The following is a 24,932-nucleotide window of genomic DNA, read 5'->3' as shown; positions in this document are numbered from 1 at the left end:
TCTTTTCTCCTTATCAATTGGCTAAAATCATGGCAAAGATTTACCTTCTCCATATTTGAATTGTGGCTTTTACACAGCTTTGCTTTATTTTTTATTAAACTATAGTTGATAGTTTACAATATTTTGTTAGTTTCAGGTGTATAGCAAAATGATTCTGTTATATAAATATCTATTTGTATGTATGTAATACATACATTTATAATACATATATACGTATGTAATACATACATGTCCTTCTGGAGAAGGAAATGGCAACCCACTGTAGTATTCTTGTCTGGAAAATCCCATGGAGGAGCCTGGCAGGCTACAGCCCAAGAGTTGGATATGACTTAGCAACTAAACCTTCCTAATACATACATATTCTTTTTCAGATTCTTTTTCATTATAGGTTATTGCAAAATATTTGGTACAGTTTCCTGTGCTATATAGTAAATCCTTGTTTATGTATTTTATTTATAGTGGTGTGTATCTGTTAAGTGGTGTGTATCTTGAAGAAGGAAATGGCAACCCACTCCAGTGTTCTTGCCTGGAGAATTCCATGAACAGGCTACAGTCCATGGGGTTGCAAAGAGTCGGACATGACTAAGCTACTAACACACACATCTGCTAAGCCCGTACTCCTAAAGTATCCCTCCCTTTCCTTTTCCCTTTGGTAATCCTAAATTTGTTTTTTATGTCTGTGACTCTGTTTCTGGTTTGTAAATAAATTCATTTGTATTATTTTTAGATTCCACATAAAAGTGATATATAATATTTGTCTTTCTGTGTCTGAATTCACTTAGTGTCATCATCTCTAAGTCCATTCATGTTGCTGCAAATGACAATATTTCATTCTTTTTTGTGGCTGAGTAATATTCTGATGTATATATTTACCGCATCTTCTTTATCCTTTCATCTATCAATGGACACTTAGTTGCTTCCATGCCTTGGTTATTATAAATAGTGCTGCAGTGCCCATTGGGGGACATATATCTTTTTGAATTAGAATTTTTGTCTTTGCTAGATATATGCCCGGGAGTAGGATTGCTGGATTATATGTTAACTCTATTTTCACTTTTCTAAGGAAACTCTAAGGGCTTCCCTGGCCTGGTGACTCAGACTGTTAAGAGTCTGCCAGCAATGCAGGGGACCTGGGTTTGATCCCTGGGTCAGGAAAGATCCCTTGGAGAAGGGAATGGCAACCACTCCAGTATTCTTGACTAGAAAATTCCATGGACAGAGGAGCCAGGTGGGCTATGGTCCATGGGGTTGCATATGCATAGAGCCGGACACGACTAGGTAACTACCATGAGGAACTGCCATACTGTTGTCCATTTTGGCTGCACCAATTTTATATTCCTACCAACCATGTAGGAAGGTTCGCTTTTCTCCACACTCTCTCCAGCATTTAATACTTGTAGACTTTTTTTTCTTGGCTGCACCTCATGCAAGATTTTAATTCCCTGACCAGGGATCAAATCTGTGCCCCCTGCGTTGAAGCACAGAGTCTTAACCACTGAACTGCCAGGTAAGTCTCTATTTGTAGACTTTTTAAGATGAGTATTCTAGCTGGTGAGGTGATACCTCATTACAGCATAACTTTGTCTTTTCCCCTTTGGGTTAGCAATTAACTTTTCTTTTTTGTTTGTAAAAAAAAGTTATATGCATGTTATATTTCATATATTTTCCTTATTTCTTCTCAAGCTGAGATCTTTTCCCATATGCCTTCCTCCTAGCACCATCAATTTATCTACTCTAATCTGAACCAGTTGCTTTCTAGGGCCAGTGATTAGCCTCTTTCCAGAAATTTCCTTTATTGCTTTCATGAGTGGGACCAAACATTCTAAAGCCCATTTCTCCTCTTTCTCTTTTTCAGTTTTGTCTCTTATTTTTCTAGTCAGTATCATAAAGTAACTGTTTGAATAAGGATATATGGTAAATACATATAGTATTAGCAAATGTTTGTGTTTTGCTCTCATTGTGTGTGTTTGTGTGTCAGTGTGTGTGTTTGTGTGTGTGTGTGTGTGTGTGTGTGTGAAAGAAGGAGAGACTAGATATTGGACTATATCATTTTAGAGTCAAGAAAATTTTGCTGTAAACTGAAAGGCATTTATCAATTTCCTTGACATACAATGGTGGTGATAGACCTAAGTCAATACATCCTAATTCTATTTTAGATAAGCTGTTTTTAATCTTGAAAACTTTTATAATTGTCTATAAGTGTGGGTCTTAATTACAATCATTTCACTGTTACTTTGTACTTTAAACACTCAAACATTTCAGCTGTAAAGAATTGGTCTGTTATTTCTCTTTCTTCTCCATTTTCTGCATTCATTCTTTTTGAATTTCTGTTATTCAGGTGTTGGATTTCTATGACGGTCCCTTACAACTCATCTTTTCCCTAGTACTTTCTGACTCTTCACATTTCTGCTTTAGACTCTAGAAGAAGGGCTCAACTTTATTTTTGAATTTATTTTTAATTTCATTTAGTTAATTGTCTTTCTGGCACTATCCAGCCTCTAGCAATCTTTTGATATGTCTTATTGGCTGATAATATCTCTCCTACTTTTTTTTCTCAGTTATGTATTAATTCTATATTTATAGCTAGGCTTCTTTTTTTTGTTTATTTTTTAAATTTTTGGCTGCACCGGGTCTTCATTGCTTTTGCACAGGCTTTCTCTAGTTGCAGTGAATGGTATGCAGGCTTCTCATTGCAGTGACTTCTCCTCTTGTTATGGAGCACAAGCTCCAGATGTGAGGGATTCAGTAGTTGTGGTGCATGGGATTAGTTGCTCTGCAGCATGTGGAATCTGCCCAGACCAGGGATCAAACCTCTGTCCCCTGCATTGACATGCAGATTCCTATCTACTGCACCACCAGGGAAGTCCCTTCTATTTTTATAGATTTCTGGTTCTATTTAGTGTATACTCAGAAGAGATGAAAAGTAAAGGTGTATCACTACACCTCGTATGATTTTGTGGGGGAGCTATAAGCAATAACAGATTGAGGCTGAAGTATTCAACCAGCAATAGTAGGATATGTGACTGAAACAACTGCTTGACATTATATCACAAGGGCCTTGTAGATACTCTCTACTAAGAATTTTAGATTTTATCTTACAAGCACTTAGTGTTTTAATAGTGAAAGTAGTCAGATTATGCGAAGAAGATATATTAAAAGACTAGAGGCAGGAAGGAAAATTCAAAGGCTAAACAAGTTCATACTGGTAATCAGGATGTGATCTAAAGCAGAAAGATCAGAGTGAAAATGAGGCAGAGATAAGAAAGATGGTACAGAAGAAATGTCCAAAATTGATTTAAAATATTAAGGCAAGAAATGCTAAAAACCCCAAATAGGATAAATATAAAGAAAATCACATCTAGGCAAATCATGATAAAACTTCTGAAAACCAAAGACAAAAAGAAAACTTTCCTTTTTGAAAGAAAGCATCTAGGAAAAAAAAAAAAAAAAAGATATATTGTCTTCACAGGAGCTAATAAAGGCAAAATAAGAGTGACAACTATCCTCTCTATGTAAACAATGGAATCCAGAAAATAATGGAAAGATAACCTTTAAAGCACTAAAATAAATTAATATATGGAATAGTTTATAATTAAAACCTAGTCTATTTCTTTTGTCTAATTATCTGTTTAATAAGGAATGTCACTGTATTAAGACAATACTTTCCTGGAATAATGTCCAGTTTCACAGAGCCTTAAGAAAAGAAAGATTTCATAGTGGAAAAAACATTGAGTTTAGGATACTTGAAGATCATTGTGAAAAATCATAATTTAAACAGTTAATTTTGTAAAATGATGGGCTAGGTAAAGTAATTAATGTTCATCCTTCGTATGTGTGCTAAATTTCTTTTCCACGACCCCATGGACTGTAGCCTGCCAGGCTCCTCTGTCCATGGGTTCTCCAGGCAAGAATACTGGAGTGGGTTGCCATGCCCTTCTCTAGGAGATCTTCCCAACCCAGGGTTTGAACCCAGATCTCTCGCATTTCAGGTGGATTCTTTACTGTCTGAGCCACCAGGGAAGCCTTTAATATGTTCTAAATGGTTGAGTCATGCTCAGTCTAGAGTCAATTTTTTAACTCCCTTTAGCTCTAATGTTTGATAATTTCTAAATCTCCTTCATAACACTTGTCATAAGAAAGTTGACTCTTAGGTTAACTGTGGCAATATTTGATAAACATTTTAAGGGCAATAATGAAATAAAAATTTTATGAATAGAGGGTTGTGTACAATATAAGGTTTATAAAGAGAGGTGAAAGTGGATCTTTTTAAGAACTGTTAGGTAATAATTTAAAAAATGGATCGTCTATTTTATATTCAGGCAGATATTATGAAAATAACATTGAGAGGCAGTATAAGATAATGAGTGAAGACTTGTGCTCTGGAGTTTGATTTCCTACTTGAAAACTCCAGCTCTCCAAATTACTAGCTATGTGACCTTTGGAAATTTCTTAACCTACCTGAATTTCAGTTTCTACATCTATAAAGCCTTTTAAAGATTATGGCATAAAATTGTAAGCTTTCTTCAAATGTTAGGTTTTTGTTCAAATTGTAAGTTTTCTTCAAATGTTAGCCATTCCATGTGGCTTGTGGGATCTTAGTTCCCCGACCAGGGATCAAACCCAGGTAGCTATAGTGAAAGCACCGATCCCTAACCACTAGACCACTAGGGTTAGGAAATTCTCATTAGCTAATATTATTATAATAAAAAGCTGGCAAAGCAAAGTTAGCACATTCAAAGTAATTGTATAATATTTTTTTGCTAGATTCTGGTATTTGGCTCAGACAAAATAAGTACCCGAGGAACTTTGCATTTTATAAAACAATGGAAGAATTAAAAAAGAGAAAAAAAAGAGAAAAAATTATTGACTTTCTATGAATAGTAGGAATTGTGTTGACAGTTCACTTATGTAATTTTTTTAACCATACAGTGAGTTTATAATGTAGGTATTATTTTTATTATTTTACAAATAAGGAAACTGTCTTAGAGATGTTAAATATCCTATATTTTTGCCAATTTAACAAAATAATCATTTACCAATGAGCAAGAGGGATGAATTTCAGGGAGAGAAGACTGGTTTCCTTATATGAATTCTACAAAAAAATAATTATTATTAGCTGCTTCAATATAAAACTGATTTCTACTGTAATTATAATCACACATCTGCTGTTGACAATACTACATTTCTTTGTTGGCTGATTATTTAGTTTATCTATTGATTTCTTTTCATTATCATTTTATTGGCAGTAGAATCAATCAACTCTAGATTAAATTAAAAGTAGATTAAGTACAGCTTTTCATTCTAAAAAGTATCTCACTCATTTCTACTTTTCATGTACCCTCAGTTCAGTTCAGTCGCTCAGTCGTGTCCGACTCTTTGCGACCCCATGAACTGCAGCACGCCAGGCCTCCCTGTCCATCACCAACTCCTGGAGTCCACCCAAACCCATGTCTATCGAGTTGGTGATGCCATCCAACCATCTCATCCTCTGTGGTCCCCTTCTCCTGCCCTCAATCTTTCCTAGCATCAGGGTCTTTTCAAATGAGTCAGATCTTTGCATCAGGTGGCCAGAGTATTGGAGTTTCAGCTTCAACAATCCTTCCAATGAACACTCAGGACTGATCTCCTTTAGGATGGACTGGTTGGATCTCCTTGCAGTCCAAGGGACTCTCAAAAGTCTTCTCCAACACCACAGTTCAAAAGCATCAATTCTTTGGTGCTCAGCTTTCTTTATAGTCCAGCTCTCACATGTACCCTATCCTTCAGTAAAAAATATTTTTGGAAAAATATATGAAATCAACCTTTTATAACGGGATATAAAATCAAATTGTTTTTCCTTCTCAGAAGATTATCTAGAATCTTATCTTCCCTTTAATAGACAGTTTACTCTATTAAAAGAGATCTGGGCATTTTTGAGGAAGCAAAGTAGATTTGAGTAAGTGTCTAGAAATATCATAAATTAGGTGCAGGGTAATTTACCTATATTTTATACAAACCGTAAAATAAAAACAAACTGTTATTAAATATCTGCTTGTTGAAAAAAGATTTAAATGAATTTTTTAAATGTCAAATGTCACTTTATAATGTCTTTTTAAAACTAAGTCTTTCTTTTATTGATCACCAGACTATGACCTTCAGTGATTTGGAAGTTCCAAGTTTTTATATGAAGTCCAATTATGAAGTTTGATTATCTACAGTTGTTGAATTTAGGTATCGTCGCTATACTTGGATTACATTAGCAGAATTTTCTCTTTTTAAAGATTGCTTATGTTTGGATATGTGGATGCCTGGCTACTCTCAATTAGATCAGACCTATGCTGATCAAGAATAATGAAGTGAAGTACTGATAGTGTATTTCTTGGACAATTTCAGTGAACAGGAAATATTTGTCTCTATTAGTCTAAAACTAGAATGCTATGGCGGGAGAGGGCAATGTCACCCCACTAGAGTACTCTCGCCTGGAAAATCCCGTGGACGGAGGAGCCTGGTGGGCTGCAGTCCATGAGGTTGCTAAGAGTCGGACACGACTAAGCGACTTCACTTTCACTTTTCACTTTCACTCATTGGAGAAGGAAATGGCAACCCACTCAGGTGTTCTTGCCTGGAGAATCCCAGAGACGGGGGAGCCTGGTGGGCTGCTGTCTAGGGGGTCACACAGGGTCGGAGACGACTGAAGCAACTTAGCAGCAGCAGCAGCAGCAGCAGCAGGCTATGGCAGGCTTCCCAGGTGGCTCAGTGAGTAAAGAATCCACTTGTGATGCAGGAGATGTGGGTTTGATCCCCAAGTCGGGAAGATCCCCTGAAGGATGGCAACCCACTGCAGTATTCTTGCCTGGGGAATCCCATGGACAGACGAGCCTGGCAGGCTACAGTCCATAAGATCAGAGTCGGACACGACTAAAGCAACTGGGTAGTGTGCGCTCAGGATGCTATGGCAAAGAGAACAATGAGTCAATCCGTTAAAGAAGATGCAATCTGGCTTCTCTTTTAAATAACAGCCCAAACTGAAAGGTTCAACTCTGCTCCATGAGGTTATTCAGAGACACAAGTTTTTTCCATTGGTTGCCCAATCATCCCCTTAGGATTGTCATTCTTTGCATGGTGGAGATGGAGTCTCTTGTGGCTCTGGGGTGAGAAAGGAAAGAGCGTGGTAGAGGCATACTCATGGTCCGAAGACTTAGATCCATCAGAGGCACGTGTCATATTTTATTCTATGGAGAAAAATAGTCACACAAGCCTGGAAATTTTTGTTTAGTTTTGTGTCTAGGAATAAAGGGAAAATGCATTTTTAGTCAACAGCTAACAGTCTTGACTTTATGACCTGTGTCGTTTCTGTTGATCCCATTGAGGTTTCCTGATGATGTACATTTACCTCTTGAAAAGGGTAAGGATTGATACAGTTCCTATGTGGACTCTTAAACTGGAGAAATAATAACACAGTTTGTTATTTTTCCAGACTGGGTGCGTTATTATATCCTGTTCATAATGGTGAGAAATTATAATCTCTCTTTGAATAAGATCCTCTCCACTATTTTTTTTAACTTACTGGGTCTCAGGGGGATGTGTGTGTGTGCTAAGTTGCTTCCGTCATGTCCGACTCTTTGTGACCCTCTGGACTGTAGCCCTCCAGGCTCCTCTGTCCATGGCATTCTCCAGGCAAGAATACTGGAGTGGCTTGCTGTGCCCTCCTCCAGGGGATCTTCCCAAGAGGGACTGAGCCCATGTCTCTTATGTCTCCTGCACTGGCAGGCGCGTTCTTTACCACTAGCCAGCTGCGAAGCCCCTCAGGAGGATAGGAAGCAATATTAAAGTTCTGTGAGTTACCTATGTCTTGTGACTGTTTCTAGTCTCCCTTTTTTTAAGAGGGAAAAGAGCCAGCTTCTTCTAACTCTGCAGTGAAAAATAAGTTCTTGTAGATTAAAGCACATTTTAATGTCCTTTCTTCCTGAATCAGGGCTCTGTTTGAGCATTGCTTAATAGATATCTTCTAATGTGTCTTCTTTTAAAATAATTGAGTGTAGGCAACTTCTCAGAGGAGAGTCACCAGGGAATTACTAATACATATTCTGTAGTTTAAAAGAACAGAGAATTATATCTACTTGTGTTGGATAGTTATTATTCTCATAATTATTGTATTATAATCAAATTTTGTGTATATAAAGATGCCAATAAAACCAAGAATTCCCTTCTCACTGTTTATCATCTATGCTTAGTAGCATATGCCTAAATTTCTCAAGCAGAGGGACTTCCCTGATGGTCCAGTGGTTAAGGTCTGTGCTCTCAATGCAGGAGGTCCAGGTTCAATTCCTGGTCAGGGAACTAGATCCCACAGGCCACAACTAGAACATTCTACATGCTACAACTAAGACCCAGTGCAGTCAAATAAATAAAGAAAATATTTTAAAGAATTTCTCAGGTAGAAATTATTTAAGTGTGCTTAAAGACTTTTGTTGCTACAATTCAAATCTCTCTGGGAAAATTAACTCTTTAAACTTTATAATCATTTTATATTTTATTCTGGCTGAATTTTCATTGATTTTATTTAGGTTTTATTTTGATATGAGCAAGTAGAAAGTTTAAAGTAGCTGTGAGCAGATCCATGGTTAAGGGAAATGAACAGAAACGATTTTGTTTGTTTGAAAGACTTGTTTAATTTGTGGATTTGTTTTTCATGGAAGGTCACCTTGAGTTCCAATTGATTTATAGAGGATACATTAGAACTGATCATCCCCACTAAAAAAAATTTATTATGTGCAAAAGTCATTAAACAATCCCTGAGTTTTTAGCCTTTATTTTGAGTTAGAAAATTGCTATTGCTGATTTAATGAAAAAAAACAACAGTGCATTACTTACCTCGACTCTTAGCTTGTTGGGGACAGCAACTGGGACCTGGTGTCTGCTCCTGTTGCCTCTTGCCTGCTGACCTGCAGCCACCATGTATGACTGCATTTCCATCCACCTTGGCCAGGTTGGCATCCAGATCAGTAATGTCTGCTGGGAGCTCTACTGCCTGGAGTGTGGCATCAAGCCCAATAGCCAGATGCTCAATGACAAGACTATTGGGGGAGGACATGACTTCTTCAACACTGAGGATATGACCTCCTCAGCGACACAGGCATTGGCAAGCATGTGACCAGCACAGTGTTTGTATACCTGGAACCCACAGTCATTGATGAGGTTTGAACTGACACCTACCGCCAACTCTTCCACCCTGAGCAGCTCATCACAGGCAAAGAAGATGCTGCCAATAACCATGCCCAAGGTCCCTGCACCATTGGCAAGGAGATCATTGACCTTGTTTTGCACTGAATTCAAAAACTGGCTGACCAGTGCCCAGATCTTCAGGGCTTCTTGGCTTTCCACAGCTTTGATGGGGGAACTGGTTCTGGGTTTACCTCCTTGCTGATGGAACATTTCTCTTTCGATCATGGCAAGAAGTGCAAGCTGGAGTTGAGCCCTACCCCAGCTTTCCACAGCTGAAGTTGAGCCCTACAAGTCCATCCTCACCACCCACATCACCCAGAAGCACTCTGACTGTGCCTTCATGGTAGACAGGAGGCCATCTATGACATCTGCCATAGAAACCTTGATATTAAGTGCCCAACCTACACAAATCTTAACCACCTTATTAGCCAGCTAATGCCCTCCATCACTGCTTCCCTGAGGTTTGCTGGAGCCCTGAATGTGGATCTGATAGAGGTCCAGACCAACCTGAACCTGGGGCCCTATCCCTGCATCCACTTCCCACTGACCACATATGCCCCATCATCTCTGCTGAGAAAGCCTACCATGAACAGCTTTCTCTAGCAGAGATCACCAGTGTTTGCTTTGAACCAGCCAACCAGATGGCGAATGTGACCCTCGCCATGGTAAATACATGCTTGCTACTTGTACTGTGGTAATGTGGTTCCCATACATGTCAATACTGCTACTGCTACCATCAAGACCAAGCGTGGCATCCAGTTTGTGGACTGGTGCCCCGCTGGCTTCAAGGTTGGCATTAACTACCAGCCTCCCACTGTGGTACCTTGTGGAGAGCTGGCCAAAGTACAGTGGACTGCATGCATGCTGAGCAACACCGCAGCCATCGCTGAGGCCTGGGCTCGCCTGGACCACAAGTTTGACCTGATGCATGCAAAGCGTGCCTTTGTTCACTGGTATGTGGGTGAGGGCATGGAGGAAGGAGAGTTTTCTGAGGCCGGTGAGGACATGGCTGCCCTTGAGGAGGATTATGAGGAGGCTGGTATGGATTCTGCTGAAGGAGAGGGAGAGGAAGAAGGGGAGGAATACTAATTGCCATTCCTTCGAGCCCTGCAGCATATCATACTCAGAGCATCAGCACTAGCTTACAGGTGTAAAAACTTTCTGACTAGATTATCTTAGCTTTCAACAGTGATCATGTGTACCTGTAAGACTTCTGTCTCAAAAGTAAAAAGTTTAAGAAAGAAAAAAATAGCACTGTGCATTGAAAATAGCAAGATTTACTTTTCATAAATCATGCTAAAAGTTTTGATAAAGGAACCTGAAAGTTTACATATCACTTTAAGGATAAAATGTATTGGTGATAAATCTAAAGGGCAGGTGAAATAGAATTTAAGTAACATACTTTTGTTAATAAGGATATCTGATCTACCATTGATGTTCGGAAGCTGTTATCAGTCACATGTTAACATTTATTTTCAGCCCTTGGCCTACTTAGTTTTCTACTCACCAATTTTAATCTGTTTTTAAAAATTGCAAGTAACACTGCTTGATGATGAGGGAAGAGCTTTTCCCCTAATTGGGCAAAAAAATAGATTCCTAATGTTGTAAGATTATTTGAGTGTTTAGGTCTTTGTAAGTTGTAAAAAATGAAGTTGTAAAATTTGTGTTAGGTAAATCTCTCACTTTAAATTGGATTCAAGACATTATCATGTGTGCCTTAATTGTGATAGTGTGAATCCTTGAACTCTAATTTGGATCTAATTGACAACTACATCATCAACTCTTGTAAGTACATGGATCATGTTTTATTGGCTTCCCAGGTGGTGCTAGGGGTAAAGAAGCCACTTGCAATGCATGAGACACAAGAAACATGGGTTCAATCCCTGAACTGGGAAGATCCCCTGGAGGAGGGCATGGCAACCCACTCCAGTATTCTTGCCTGGAGAATCCTCATGGACAGAGGAGCCTGGCAGGCTGCAGTCCATTGGGTCGCACAGAGTTGGATATGACTGAAGCAACTTAGCATGCCACACACATGTTTTATTAAACTCTCTATACCTAGTTCTTGGTATATAGTAGATAATCAACAATTTAAGTGGGCACTCAGTAATTCTTTGATAAGTTCATATTCAAAATTAATTCATAATTATTGATTCTTTTTTTTTCTGTGCTATGTGATAAGAGCTCAAGATTAGTAAGACAAATGGTCTGGTTAATAGAGGAGAGGAAATTAGAAAAGGGCAAACATAACTACATATAAAGTGAGGTAAAGTGAGTATCGTGAGATAAATGTAAAAAGTGTAACAACAGAGGTTCCAGGGGCAGAGAGTTTGGAGATTCAGGAATGGAGATTCAGGAGATTCAGGAGGCTGTGACATTTGAGGTAGTCATGATGGCAGAGAACACATTCCATATGGAGGATCGGTGCAAATTAGACTATTTTCTTCCTCTGATGTGCCATAGATATTCCACAGCACTTGATTCATAATACATAATGAAGATTTTGTGCTGAGGTTATTGCCCTCATTCCCTTCACTAAAATATAAACTTTTTGAGGCTTGTATGTTGATAAAGCTTGTATCCTCTGTTAAATCAATGAGTGCACTGTGCCCAGTAATATGTTAACAATTTACCCTGTCTTTCAAACTACCAAAATTTTTAGTTTTGCTAATTATGTTAAATCCACCAGTTGAATATCATCTAGTGACCTCAGCTGACTTCATGTGGAGTTTAAGTATGATACTTATCCCCTACCTGATCCCTTGACTTGATTTCAGTAATCATGATGTATAATAAATGGCTATTGTTGTAAAATACCAAGTTTTCTGTTAGTTTGTTACATGGCCACAGATAGGTAGAGCAGGCTGTTATGAAGATTAAATGAGTTAACTTATATAAAAACTTAGCACAGTGTCTGGTACATAGTAAATATTTCATGAACATTTGTTGCTATTATAATATTGTTGTGCCGTAACCACAATTATGAAATCTGTGTTTGTGTGTATGGGTCTGTGTGCTGTGTGATTTGTAAAGTGAAAATGAACTTAAAATGAAAGGCAATAAAATGATACAGCTTCATACAGAACAGGCTTTGAAAAGTAGTCATTCAATAAGAAATTCTTGCTTTTTTCTGGCTTAGCATTAAGTAATGAGTTCTTTTTTCTTCAAGGTGTTTATTTTTTCCTAGACTTTTTCTCATATCACTTTACACTGGTCCTCTGAACAGCCCATCTGAATAATCTTCAGTACTTTCTTGGCTTCAGTTCTCATCATTTGTTAATGAACCCCAAATATTTATTTTTAGCCCACCTTATTTTTGAACTTCAGATGTGAATATTTAATTGCTTACTGAAAATTTCCCAAGTGGTAAAAATGGAACCCATCAACTCCCCATCTCTTCTCAAATTTCCACTCAGGTGTTTAAGTCAAAACCTGATAAAAATCTGGTCTAAGACCACAAACCACATTGGTTGTATGTTCACTAAAATTGGGTCCTGTCTGTAGGTAATAACTGAAAAGTTTGAAGTCTTCTTAACAAAACTTATGTGCTGAAACTTCTAGGTATATGAAACAACAATGCATATAGATGGTGAAGAACATCTTGCAAAGTATTTGATATTTGGGATATGCTAAGAAAACTGTAACAGCTTGGAAAGACTTCAGATTTAGACCTTTTTTATTTTTAGTTGGTTCTTCTTGTTCAAACCTATTGAAGCTTGTGACCATATTCTTTAATGGAAATTTAATCTGAAGGATGTCAAACAGGCATATATTCATCATTTGTCCATATACTTCTTAATGCTTTGGTACCTTTAGCAGTAGTAAAGCCCATGGCTTTTTCCAACTGGCACACGATACCTTTCCTCTCCTCTCCATAACCTTGTCAGGAACAGCCATTATTCTACACTAGCCCTGTGTCCTCTGCTGTGCTGGCCTTAGTCGTTCAGCCGTATCTGACTCTTTGTGACCCCATGGAGGGTAGCCCGCCAGGCTCCTCTGTCCATGGGGATTCTCCAGGCAAGAATACTGGAGTGGGTTGCCATTTCCTACTCCAGGGGATCTTCCCGACCCACAGATCGAAGCCATATCTCTTGGGTCTCCTGCATTGGGTAGGCAGATTCTTTACCACTGAGCCACCTAGGAAATTTCACATAAATATTGTACATCAAATTTAATAAAATATTTATATTTAATTGTTTCCTGTCTCCTTGGGTCATTTTTTTCTGTATCATTTTTCATGTATTTTAATATAACTTTTGGTTATTTGTGATGCTCTTATCCTTAATTCCTGAAAATAATTTTAGAAAAATTTCAATGACTTGAATTGGGGAAACAATGTATCTTTCTATTGAAGCTTTACCGTATATGATAACATGCTTAAATTCAAAAGTAGGGGTTTTCAGGGAAATTATACTTGTTTAATTTGTTCAATCCAGTGGTTGCCAGAGAACTTAAAATTGCATAACATTTGTCATGCTATTTATTCTTTAGTTGGAAAGACTTAGAACTTAAAAATTGATACTTTAGTTAACTTTATGGGTGCTTTTGCTACTGCATGAACTAAGTGGGAGAGGAAATCTTTCATATGTATACTTTCCACTTGGTTAGACTACATAAGAGGCTTTTTTCCTCTTAAATGGCTTCCTTAGTTGTTCACTATCACCTCAGATGATTTCCAAAATTCCTTAACAATCAGTCTTAGGTGGGTTTGCTTTCTGAAGGTGAGATTCTTCCTTTCCATGTCCTCATTATTAATTTACTAAATCTGTGTGTCCTGTTTCCTTTGATTCTTTGCCTTTTTTCTTTCTTTTCTTACATTGCAGTCTTTGTCTTGCCAATGTTTCTTCAGCTTCATGGTGTATTATTATGTTTGTGTTCCCACAATGATTTTATAAAAATTTTGTCGGTTAGAGGAGAGGTGTTTATCTCAGAATGTTTCATTTGACAAAATTATTTTTGCATAGGTTTCCTTTAACCTGAAATCTTCACTGTTCCTCAGATGGGTTCTAAATATCCTTGACTTTTCAGAAACATCAGTTGCATAAAATGAAGCATATCTGTAACATGCTTACAAGCATGTGCTAATGTAATAGGACTAAAGGACGTAGAGTGTTTTGGAAGAGAAACTTTTAATTAGCTGTTTTAGTAGAAACAGCTACAGCTCTCCTTTCCACTTGGCGTAGAAAATGGACTTTGGTCTTTAGATCAGCTCATGTAAGACAATTAACTGGCAGGAAAATTAGTGATCTTTGCTGCATGGATCCAACAATATCAGGGAGGTGTTAGAATAACTTAAACTTCCCCAGTGAACTTCAGGGCTTTAATGAGAAGATTTTCTATTCTTGTGTGATTAATATTGCTCTGTGAGAGAAAGAGGACTTTTTTTTTCCCTGAAGGAAATGTAGAGCAAAAGACTTCATGATAAATGATTAAGAGGAAGTTTAGACGTGGCTAATCCCTTGTAGTCTATAGGGAATTAATTATTTCTAACCAGTAACAGCCACCAGCATGAGTAACCTCTCCAGATAATCTTTACAGCCTGCAATATATTAACAAAAACCTCTTTTTAAACTACAATTATTTTAATTGTTTATTTTATGAGTTCAATCAACCAAGCAATCCATGCAGATTGGCTATGTAATTGTGTAAAATTGTGAACCTGTATCATGGTGTTTTGTTTTTCTCTTTAGCTGTATGGTTTATGGGATCTTAGTTCCCTGACCAGGTACCAAACCCAGGCCCTGGCAATGAAAGGGCTGACTCCTAACCACTGGATTGCCAGGAATTCCCTTTATAATGTATTTAGTGACACTATTATTATTTATAATTGGGCTCAGAATTTTTTCTTTGTAAAAACAGTCATTGTGAAAACGTGAAAGTGAAAGTTGCTCAATTGTGTCCAACTCATTGCGACCCCATGTCCTGTACAGTCCACGTAATTCTCCAGGCCAGAATACTGGAGTGAGTAGCTATTCCCTTCTCCAGGAGATCTTCCCAACCCAGGGGTTGAACCCAGGTCTCCCGTATTGCAGGTACATTCTTTACCAGCTGAGCCACCAGGGAATTATCAGTTCAGTTCAGTCACTCAGTCGTGTTCGACTCTTTGTGACCCCATGAACCACAGCATGTCAGGCCTCCCTGTCCATAACCCAGAGTCCACCCAAACCCATGTCGACTGAGTCGTTAATGCCATCCAACCATCTCATCGTCTGTCATCCCCTTCTCCTCCTGCCCTCAATTGTTCCCAGAATCAGGGTCTTTTCCAATGAGTCAGCTGAATCAAAATGGACAAACTGACCACGAGCGTACATGTTTTGTGTATGTGGGAGCACAGTTCTGTATTGTGGGTACATTCTGAAAGTTGGGAGGTTAAGAGAAACAGGATGGGGATGAAAGAATAAGGGAAGGAGTCCAAAAGAGTCACTGAACTAAGATATTATTAGTTTGGGCATTACTAGTTATTAGATATTATTAGTTTGGCCACACTTATTAGGATATGTGGGCATACACAATCAGTGGCTTCTTTGCACAAACACAACTCTTTTTTTCATTATTTTTTTTCATCACTTATACACTACAGCAGATTTTAAGATGTCAAGGAGAAGTGAGAATTTAATAAGTAGAAGCATCCAAATGAAACAGTGACATGAAGTAGCAAGGATGTCAAGAAGTTTGTGAGAGAAGTAAAATACAAGTAGGTATTAAGTAGATGCTAACCATGCACATTGAGCAAAAAACTGGCCAGAAAGTTGATGAAGCTTAGGAAACTAGGGTGGATACTTAAATTTTAATTGAGGAAGTGGTAGTTATAGAGAAAAAGGAGAAAAAGCAATACAGGAGGAAACCATTTCACTATTGATATTAACTCTCTCTGAATGCGTTTGGGATGTTTTGATTTCAGCAGGAGACATCACATTTATTCATTGAAAAAAGTGGTTTAATTGATGGTGTTATAACCCAGCTGTGCTTCTTTGGCCACTTGATGCGAAGAGTCAACTCACTGAAAAAGACCCTGATGCTGGGAGAAATCGAGGGCAGAAGGAGAAGGCAGTGACAGAGAATGAGATAGTTGGATGGCATCACTCACTCAATGGACATGAGGTTGTGCGAACTCCAGGAGCAGGGAAGCCTGGTGTGCTGCAGTTTGTGAGCTCACAGAGAGTCAGATATGACTTAGCAACTGAACAACAATGAAAATGCTTCTGGAAGCTTGTTAAGAAAGGTAGTCTCCTGCAAACAGTCTTTCAACTGCAGCTTGGCCACATAAGAATGGGCCCTGGATCTAGATCAGTACACGTACCAGGAGATAAGGAACCCATACAGCCTTGCTGGGCTTATCACCTTGTATAGGAATATCTTTCCCCATATCATAATCAGTGTGTGCTCCTTTTTACTACGTAATGTCAGGTGTCTACTACCCTCAGGCACCGCCCCCCCCCCCTCCGCCCCGCCACAACTTTCTGTATTTCAGACCACCCAGGGGAGTGGTTGAGGTCCTTGTATTGCAATATGAAGTGAGGTGCATGCGGCCACACTATCTCTGAGGCTGTAGAAAGGATCTGCTGGCCTTGGGGGACCAATGCATTGCAAAGGGTTGTGTCTTGCTACTCTTTCATCTCTTGCTACAAGCAAACACTGCACTACTTGAATGTGGTGTGTGGATTATCTGTGTGCAACCCTGGATACTGCTCTAGTCTTTAACCTGAGTATCACTTACCTGCCTCTTAAGCTTGGCTGTGCTGTGTTTAGTCACATAGTCGTGTCCAACTCTTTGCAACCTCATGGCCTATAGCCTGCCAGGCTCCTCTGTCCATGGGGATTCTCCAGGCAAGAATGCTGGAGCAGGTTGTCATGCCCTCCTTCAGGGCAATCTTCCCCACCCAGGGATTGAACCCAGGTCTCCCGCCTTGCAGGCAGATTCTTTACCGTCTGTGTCACGAGGGAAGCCCCTAAGCTGGCTACATTCGTGTTATTTTCTATCCTGGGGATAGACTGACCAGTGAATAGTAGTGAATAGTAGTGAATAGTGAAACAAAACCTTGCCAAGTCTCACAAGAATTGTGCCATTATTTGGAGCTGAGAAGAGAATTACATGCCATTCATCATTCAACAATGCATATTACCACTGACAGTGACTACTTCGTCTGTCAGTTTGTTGCCGCTTCTGTATCATCCTTAGGCCACAGAACATTGGCCGACCCATCAGTCAGGTCAGATTAGCTGATGTGCCTCTGGACCAAACTTCTGAGAGGGACCCACCGCCTTTGCTCTCTGGTCTCATGATCTTCCTCTCAGGAATTCTTCCAGGAATAATGGGTGGGTTTCCTTATTGTTTGGGTTTCTCAGACCTCTCTAATGTCAAGCTTAGAGGAATCGCCACTCCATACCCTCTCTTGCAACATTTGATATTACCATTAAAACTAGAATACAAATCAATACCAACAAAGATATTATTTATATGTCCTTGAACCAGAAAGCCTACTCTTTTAAAATATTCCATGAAGGAAGGGATGGTATACCATCTACCTAGGATGGCAGAGAAAGGGGAAAGTAATAAAACAGTTAAATGTTCATATTGAGATTGTTTGAACATTCACATTCTATCAAATTTGGATTTAACTGTGCATGTTATTTTCAATAGAGTGATACAAATAGATCTTAAGAAATAGACAACAAAAAAGAAACCTACTTTTTTTCAAATTGAAGTCAAGGAGATATGGAAATTCTTCCCATTTTAATAATTCTTTGATTACTGGCCTTTCTGTGGTTGAATTTCTATCAACAAAGACATTTGGAGATTAAGGCAATTAATCAGAAAATTCAGTTGAAAAATAGCAATTGAAAAATAAGTGAAATTTCCTGCAGAATTCCAGCGTTTGGTATCTATACACATATGATTTATGAGGTGGATGCATAACTCTCTTCTTTACTCTTATGAAAAGGTTGTTCTCTAATTGTCATTGTGTATAAAGTAAAATGAATATAGATTATACAAATATTCTAATTGACTAAAAGATTAAAATTGTGAGTCTTCCTAGAAATATGTCAAGATTCAAGAATATCTTATTGCAGTTTTCTTCCTACTGTAAATAAAGGGTCAACCAACATTTTCTAATAACTTACAATTGCCTCTTTTCTTGTTAGAACATGCCATCCAGCACTTTTTGATTAGATGTTCTCAGATAATAGCTGGGGCAGATTGACCAAAGGAGAGCAATTTCTTTAATCAGAATAACATAATGATTCCATCACAAACTTTAGATGAGATTGTGGGTATTACCATTTTGTTGTTGTTGTCTGCTAATAGTGCTATATCCTTAGTGGAATCAAAGACAGCTTTCTGTAGATCTCAATACAGCTTTGTAAAAGACCATAATAATGCCTTTAGAATCAAATCCATTTGCTGTTTCTAGTAGTTTGGTTATAATTGGAGGACAGGCCTGAGCAGTGGGATGTAGTAAGCAAAAATCTGAATCTTCTGTGTGGTAAAGACGGTGACCTTGAGCTTCTCCATGATCTCAGGTTGTTTTGTGGACATTGGTTTCTTTACCTATGAAAAGAAGGATTTGTCCAGCATGTTCTGAGTTTTTTCCATTTCTAACTATTTTTGGCTTATTTACCTAGAACTCAAGGGATTCTCTGAATCTGACTGGTGTGTGATATAAGCATTGCATGCTCAGTCACTCAGTTTCTGACTCTTTTGTGACCCCATGGACTGTAGGCTCCTCTGTCCATGAGATTTTCCACCAGAACACTGGAGTGGGTTGCCATTTCCTTCTCCAGGGGATATTCCTGACCCAGGGATCAAACCCATGTCTTCTGTGCCTCCTGCATTGTCAGGCAGATTCTTTACCACTGAGCCAACTGGGATGATTATAAAAAAAAATTTTGACTTCCAAATGGGGAGTTACAAATGTTACAAATGGAAATATTGTGTGGTATCTCAACATTTGTGACATGGGGAGCAGAATCAATGTGATTTAAATCACAATGTGATTAAATGTGATTAAAATCACAAGCACAATGAATTGCCTGTTTACTGCAAAGAGAAATAATTGCCTAAAAACAATACGAACTAAGTGAAAACACAATACCCCATATATTAGTTGGAAATATATAGTAAACATTATTATTTTTATATCTGATAAAATGCCAGCTATGTCAGGATAAGTGATTTGAATGTATTAAATGTAATGAATGTATTTAAAAAGGAGCTTTTTAGCTGGATGAGCAGCTTATACTTTGTGAATATAATCAGTGTATTTATTATTTTCAAAATGTATATCAGGAGGGCGAGGGATCAACATCGTGGAGTAGGGAGATTCTGAAATCACCTCTTTCCAAAAGCCCAAACTTCAATTACCAAAATTACAGCTACTTACAAATTAACCCTTTCTGAGAATGCCCTGAAGTGTAGCAGAAAAGATTTTCCACAACTAAAGATATAAAGAGAGAACCACAACCAGAAGGGTAGGAAGGATGGAGATGTGGGCTAGTCAGGACCCACACTCCCAGGCAGGTGACCATAGGCAGGAAGGATATCTAAATCACTGAGATCCTCTTGGAGAAGTGAGGAGGTTCTCACCTGAACCCCACATTGAGTTGAGAGGCAACAGTTTGAAATGTCCCTGAGTCAGACCCACTTGGTGACTTGGAGAGCCTCTTGGAGAGGGACGAGGGAGCTGAGACTTCCCCTGGGGACTGAGGTGCTGGGGGCAGCCGATTTTGTGATCTCATTCTACCCTGCTGACAATGGCTCTGGTGGGCATCATCTTGGAATCCTTCCCATGGCCTGTTAGCCCTGGGGGCCTGCCCCACTCACAAGCATACCTGTAGCAGGCACATGCCACTAGGCCTTGCAGCCAGCACTGCTGGGGGCCTATCCTGCCCACCAGCATGCCCACAGCCACCATAGAGGGCAAGGCCTTGCAACTGGTTGGTTCAGTGAATCCACAGCAGTCAGCCTCACCAAGACAGAGGAGAGCACACAGCCCATAAAGAAGACAGACACCCCCGGAACTTTTGTCTCTGGTGGTCAGAGGGGAGTCCGCCACTGAGCTCATAGAGCATCTCTTGCATAAGACCACTTCCCAAAGATTTGGACACATAGGGCCTAATGCACACCTAACACGTAGATATATATAAAGGATTAGGCACAATGAGGACAGAGATAAATATGTTTTAAATTTAAAAAAAGCAAGACAATACCTCAGAAAGAGAGCTAAATGAGATGGAGATAAGAAATCTACTTGTTAATGAGTTCAAGGCAGTGATCATAAAGATGTATACCAAACTCAGGAGACTAATGGAACGACACAATGAGAACTTTAATAAAGAGTTAGAAATTACAAAAAGAACCAACTAGAGCTAAAGAATCGGAGAAGGCAATGGCACCCGACTCCAGTACTCTTGTCTGGAAAATCCCATGGATGGAGGAGCCTGGTCGGCTGAAGTCCATGGTGTTGCTAAGAGTCGGACAAGACTGAGCGACTTCACTTTCACTTTTCACTTTCAAGCACTGGAGAAGGAAATGGCAACCCACTTCAGTGTTCTTGCCTGGAGAATCCCAGGGACAGGGGAGCCTGGTGGGCTGCCGTCTACGGGGTCGCACAGAGTCAGACATGACTGAAGCGACTTAGCAGCAGCAGAGGTAAAGAATACAATAACTTAAATGAAAAATATGCCAGAGAGAACCAACGCCAGATTAAAGCAGCCGTCCCCATCCTTTTTAGCATCAGGGACCGGTTTTGTGGAAGACAATTTTTCTGCAGAACAGGGGTTTGGGAGGCAGGGAAGGGAGGGATGATTTTGGGTTGATTCAAGCACATTACATTTATTGTTCACTTTATTTCTGTTATTATCACTATTTCTATTTATATATGAAATATAATGAAATAATTATGCAGCTCACCATCATGCAGAATCAGATCATCAGGCATTACTATATTCTCATAAGGAGCACACAGCCTAGATGCTTCACAGGGGCAGTTCACACTAGGCTTTGCTCTCCTCTGAGAATCTAATGGGCTTCTCTGGTGACTCAGACCATAAAGAATTCGCCTGCAATGAGGGAGACCTGGGTTCGATCCCTGGGTTGGGAAGATTTCCTGGAGGCGGGCATGGGAACCCATTCCAGTATTCTTGCCTGGAAAATCCCATGATGCCGCTGCTGTTCTGACAGGAGGCAGAGCTCAGGTGGTGATGTGATGTGAGTGATGAATTTGAGTGATGGGGAGTGGTTTTAAATACAGACGAACTTGCTCCTCTCCTGTGCAGCCCAGTTCCTAGCTGGCCATGGGTGGGTACAGGGTCAATGGCCCGGGGGTTGGGGAGCCTTGGATTAGATGATATAGAACACATCAGAGATCTGGAGCCAGAGTGGTAGAAATCACCCAGCTGGAATAGCAAAAAGAAAAAAAAAATTAAATTCGTATAGTTTAGGGGCCCTCTGGGACAACTTCAGCAATTCTATCTGATAGAATCGTGTGTTTGTATGACCATTTCTATTTTAATAGAAAAATATAGAAGTATGCTTTTAACTGACATTTCTTAAACATATAGAGTGAATTGATACTTTTCATGGATATAAAATTACTACTAATAGTTTCTATTTTTCATACCTGCACTGTTTTAAATCCTAATCTGTATTTATTGCTTGATCTTTGTAACAAACCTATGAGAAATTTAGTATTATTATAATCATACCCATCTTACAGATGAGGAGATTGAGAACCAGAGAAGTTTATTGGTTTGTCTAAAGGTACACAGTCAGTAAGTGGTAAAGCCAAGGTTTGAACTTCAGCATTCTAGTTTTATGCTCTTAACTAATTGTAATATTGGCATCCAATGATGATTTCTGAAAGCACTGCTAAATTATGTAAAATATATTAATGCATACTTATTTATCTTTACTAACAAAAATGGACCTTTCCATGTGGTCAAAGAAAACTTTCTCCTTCATTTACATCTGTAATTGTAATCACTATTTCTTTACACTTTGTAAAATAAAAAGCTGTAACATCAACCTTTTCTTTTGTTTTAATCTGAGATTGCAACATTCAGTTATTGATTTCCTATTGTGTGCTAGAATATGTCAATACTACTAATCTTTTGCTTTTAATACTAGGGAGATAATTTCTAATGAATTTCTCTGAACTGAGAAGTACTATGTTCTCTATGAAGTCATAAGTAGTCCATACATATCTCTTTTGATTCTTTTAAGAGGACTTTTAGCTTAATCTCAACCCAGAATGTATTGCATTTGAAATCATTGAATCATCTGTTTTACTCAAATAGCTGACATTCAATCACACATTAATATTACTTCACTTCTTATTCAGAGTTTTAAAACCCTATCTCTTTCATTATCTTTCAAAACCTTAAAAGGGATTGACAATTATAATGATGTGCCTTGTGATACAAAGCATAATAAATTGTAAATAAGCCATGAATAGGAATGAAATAAAAGAAAAAAGGCTAAGAAAAAACCCCAGTCAAATAATGTACAATAGTTTCTTCTTTCAGTCAAGGAAATAAATACTTGTTGCAATAGAATCTAACTATTCTAAGACCCTTTAAGGACAATTTCTATTGCAAAGTGAGAACATTTGAAGTTCTATTTGAATAAAGTTCCACTTCTGGCCTGTAGAAGTAGATAAGCTTTGAGGATTCTTCTTGTGGAAAAGACAAGCCTAATGGAGGTAAAAAAAAAAAAAAAAGAAAAAAAGCCCATCAGTAGATACATCTTAGCAAAGAAACAGTTTTCTAATGCTGGAAAGATAGGTATCTGTTCCTGATTTAATGGATATATTTCTATAAACACTAAATCTCAAAAGGGTCACACTGATATATGGTTAGATGAGAAATTAAATTCCAGTGATTTCATATTGAAATCTATGCTTTAAAATGAAAAAGTTTTGATTTGATCAATCTGAAACTTAAGTTGAATCATTTTAGCCTTATTCAAACTTATTCAGCATATATATGAAATTATATCATGGAAATTTGATAATTTGGAGCTAAATTTTGCTGTTTAGAGCTGTATATAGCTTTTCTGAACTCTAGAAATCATATTGCTCAGTGTTTTTGTGAGGAATAAAGTGAGTTTTTTAGGAAGTTGTGCATATCAGTTAGAAGGCTTTGTGAAGCCAGTGATTGAAAAACTGACTTAGGACAGTTTAAAAATAAGAAAACTTATTATCTTCCAGGGATGACATCAAGGTGGATCGATTCATCAACTCAACCTTGCCATCAAGGGTCCAAGTTCTTTTAGCCTCTCTACCCTGCTGCCTACGACACCAGCTTTATACACCCCTGGTTTCCTTAATGATCTTGGGATGGGTGCTGTAAGCTTTTTTGTTTTTCTCATGTGTGTGTGTTTGAGAGAGAGAGAGAGAGAGAGAGAGAGAGAGAAAGTTGGAGGGAGAGCGAGGCTTTTTATGTGAACACTTGAATTAAGTTGGAATTATTTAAGAAAGAACTAAGATAAGATCCCACATGCCACACAACATGGCCGAAAAAAGAAAAAGAGAACAGAAAGGAATAAAGGATGCTGAGTGATCACCAGTGTCCAATAAAGGGAAGCAATGTAAGAAAACAAAACCATGTTACTGTGTTTAATGATAATATTTGTAGATAACATATTCTATTATAATTTGACTCTACTGGACTAACATTGATGTGTACAGTACTGAAAGCCATACTGAAAAAAATTTTTAATGTTCTCTATTTGTTGGAAACATTTTTTGGAATTCAGTTGTAGTCTCTTAATACTTAAGTCTAAATTCTCAATTATACAGATGCAAAGTGGAATTTTAAAATGCAAAGTGATTTTATATTAAATTTGTGAGCCTTATTGTATATGGCAGAGATTGCCTTACTCTCACAAACTTGAGTTGGTTATGGCTGCTCAGAATAAAGACTGCTTGGCAGCCTCCCCAGCAGTTAGGTGGAGCCATGTGATCAAGGTCTTCCACTGGGATGTGAGCAGAAGTGATGTGTGCCGCTTTCAGTTTATGCTTTTAAAGGGCAAGCGTAACACTTTATGGATGGTAGAAACAACAAGAAATAAGGAATCTGGACACCTGGTGACTTTAAACAGAAGATCTAAACATATCTAGCTGCATCATTTATAAGAGCTAAACCTATCTAGGTGCATCAGCCTAGATACGTATGTCTAGCTTATAGAAGTCATTTTTAATTTAGGCTGAACCTATATCCAAATACCATAAGCTATCTAGAAGTAAGGTGTGGCTCCTTGAGACTGAATTACAATCCTTCTGGGTACATTATGATATATCTTGTTTGGTTTTAAATATTTTTAGGAGGGAGTAGCATCATATGGAGCTCCCAATATTTTTATTTTGATATTGTAGTTCTTTATGCACAAGCAGATTTAACTGTTTCAAATGAATTTACTCATTTTAAGCAATTAGCATCCAATCACTTTGCTTAAAATAATCAAACCATTTGTGTGTGTGTGTGTGTGTGTGTGTATATATATATATTTATACAGCATACATCTCCACTGTTTACTGTCTCAAAGCATTTTAACAAGCTATTGTGCTGGCAGAATTAATTAGATCTGAAAACTGGTATAATAAAAACAATAAAAGCTATAAGAATGCATTAAAATAGAATACCAAAATAATAGAAACTAAGGTTTTTAAAGTTGTATTTGACTAGTCAAAAGTTCCTTAATAACTAGATGCATCAGAATACATTGTTCA

General features: G+C 38.3%; 1 pseudogene; it reads left to right on the top strand.

Annotated features, from left to right (window-relative positions):
• The first annotated feature begins 8,935 nt into the window (after positions 1-8,935).
• Positions 8,936-10,319, top strand: LOC136147205 (tubulin alpha-1B chain pseudogene; annotated as a pseudogene).
• The last annotated feature ends 14,613 nt before the right edge of the window (positions 10,320-24,932 follow it).

The sequence above is a fragment of the Muntiacus reevesi genome, chromosome 15 (assembly GCF_963930625.1).
Source record: "Muntiacus reevesi chromosome 15, mMunRee1.1, whole genome shotgun sequence".
Taxonomy (NCBI): Eukaryota; Metazoa; Chordata; class Mammalia; order Artiodactyla; family Cervidae; genus Muntiacus; species Muntiacus reevesi.
The sequence above is the reverse complement of the archived record's forward strand: the minus strand, read 5'-3'. Positions and strand labels throughout refer to the sequence as shown.